The sequence below is a fragment of the Talpa europaea genome (assembly GCF_964194135.1).
Source record: "Talpa europaea genome assembly, chromosome: 7".
Lineage (NCBI taxonomy): Eukaryota > Metazoa > Chordata > Mammalia > Eulipotyphla > Talpidae > Talpa > Talpa europaea.
The window spans coordinates 83,848,662-83,851,216 of NC_140074.1; the positions used below are offsets into that span (position 1 = coordinate 83,848,662).

General features: G+C 48.7%; 1 pseudogene across 1 annotated transcript; it reads left to right on the top strand.

The window, feature by feature from the left end:
- Positions 1–575: 575 nt before the first annotated feature.
- On the top strand, positions 576–1,005 carry LOC311172869 (midkine-like; annotated as a pseudogene). The gene has a single exon. The product of its transcript is annotated as a midkine-like (transcript).
- Positions 1,006–2,555: the final 1,550 nt, after the last annotated feature.

Below are 2,555 nucleotides of genomic sequence, written 5' to 3' on the forward strand. Positions count from 1 at the left end.
AAAGGGGGGGCAAAGATGCTCTGCTCCCCGCTCTGGCTCTGGTGAATTCTCTCACCCTCCCGCGCTTCTGACTGTACCCAGTGCATGTATAAACAAACAAACAAACAAACAAACAAACAAATAAATAAATAAAAAACATGCCTCTATAAAAAAAAATAATAATAAAAAAGGGGGGGCAAAGAGTAACTTTACTCTGGAGATGTCTTGCAAGAAGCACTTAATCAGGGGCTTCCTGGTAGCGCAAGGGTTAAGTCTCAGCGCTATCAAGCTATAGACAGCCACTGCAGCATGAGTTTGATCCCCAATTCCCAGCCAGGGGGGAGAAAAAGTGGGGAACAGAATAGGCAGATCTACTGAAATACGCTGCTGAGGGGAGCAGTGGGCAAGACAGGGGAGGTCTGCTGCTCCATATGTGGGTTAGCTCCCGGGCTGGGGATTGAACTCAGGCCACCACAGTGGTAGTGCTGAGACTTAACCCCTTATGCCACCAGGGAGTCCCCTAAAAAATTATTTTAAAAACAAGACAGCAGGGGCCCAGTGCGGGAGGTAGCGGAGCACCGAGGGCAGCGAGCGAGATGCAGCACCAAGGTGTCCTCCTCCTCGACCTCCCCCTGCTGGCGCTCATCTCTGCTGTGGCCAAAAAGAAAGACAAAGTGAAGAAGGGCGGCCTGGGGGGCCGAGTGTGCAGAGTGGACCTGGGGACCCTGCAAACCCAGCAGCAAGGACCGTGGCGTGGGTTTCGGCGAGGGTACCTGCAGGGCCCAGACTCAGTGCATCCGCTGCAGAGTGCCCTGCAACTGTTAGAAGGAGTTTGGAGGCAACTGCAAGTACAAGTTTGAGAGCTGGGGAGTGGGTGATGGGGGCACTGGCACCAAAGCACACCAAGGCACCCTGAAGAAGGTGCAATACAATGCCCAGTGCCAGGAGACCATCCGTGTGTCCAAGCCCTGCACCCCCAAAACCAAAGCCAAGGCCAAAGCCAAGAAAGGGAAGGGGAAGGACTAGCTCCAGCTGGACGCCTGGAGCCCAGGCCCACCCACCCTTGACCCAGGGAAAGCCCACCAGTGCCTTTTGTCTGCTCATGTAGCTTTATCAATCATGCCCTGCTGCTTCCCTCTCACTTCCTGCCCCAGTGCCCAGAGTAGGGAGGGACAAGGGATTCTGGGAAGCTTGGGCCTCCCCACAAAGGGATTTGATTCCCCCACCCCCTTTTGCTCTTCCCCACAATGATGCCATTACTAAGAAACAAATAAACTGAACTGTGTTTCTTTTTTCCCAATAAAAGCTTTTCTTTTAATATAAAAAAACAACAAGAAGACAACAATGTTGAAGTATGGAACAGGTGGGAGGCTGGAGATCACAAAGAGGAGTTGGAGAAAATGGTCTGTAGTAACCATTCTTGTTTTATTTTCTTTTAAGATACTAAAACTCAGGGTTAATTACTTTTTATAATTTTTTTGTTATATCCAAAAGAGCTTTTACATAAAAAAGGAAAGGACACTTTCCTTGACACTTGCACAGACACAAGTGGGCAGGAAGAGCTGCCCATTTTTGGCAACTATAATAGCAAAGTTTAAATGTTTATTTCTTACTCAGCAAAAATGTACTTCTATATCACTGGTCTGTTACAATTTTGTTATACAAGACAGCTGTTGGTCATTCTCATTTTATCTTTTTTTTTTTTTTTTTTTTTTATAGAGGCATGCTTTATTTATTTGTTTGCTGGTTTGTTTGTTTGTTTGTTTTTACATGCACTGGGTACAGTCAGAAGCGCGGGAGGGTGAGAGAATTCACCAGAGCCAGAGCGGGGAGCAGAGCAGGCAGAAGGACCGAAGTACACTGCCGAGGGGAGCAGCGGGCGGCAGGAGAGGTCTGCACGCCATGTGGGACCCTCCTCTGGTGGCCGGGGAGCAGCCGGGGATCGAACCGGCGCCGCAGAGGCCGCGCGCAGTTTCGCAATCCAGCGCTCAACCGCTGCGCCACCGGGGAGGCCCATTCTTTCTCATTTTATCTTAAAGCAGATGACTTAACTCTGAATTGGTGAATGCTGACATGGGGATTCTTGCCATCTGGAATAGGCTGCCTGTATCTTTCTGCCTCATCACCCTCACAATTTCTTTTTAAAATTTATCTGAGGGGCCTCCCTGGAGGCTCAAGGGATTATGTCACAGCACTATGAAGCTATTTATCTGCAGTCACTGCAGCACGAGTTCAATCCCCAGCCAGGGAGCTATCCATAAGGTGCAGCAGACCTCTCCTGTCTCGCCTGCTGCTCCCCTCAGCAGTGTACTTCAGTCTATCTGCCTGTTCAGTTGCCCACTCTGTCTCTGGTGAATCCTCTCACCTTCTGTACTTCAGGCCTGTACCCCAGTTCTTGCATGCATAAATAAATCTTTAAAAAAAATTATCTGAGTAACATTTTCTCCCCTGTCTATACTTCAAATTCCCTCCAACCTGCACCCTGTTCTGGCAATGCTTCCATTGTGAGGCATTCACACAAAACTCTTACCCTAAAGATGGAGAATTTCACCTTTGGAAAGGATCTAAAAAAAATG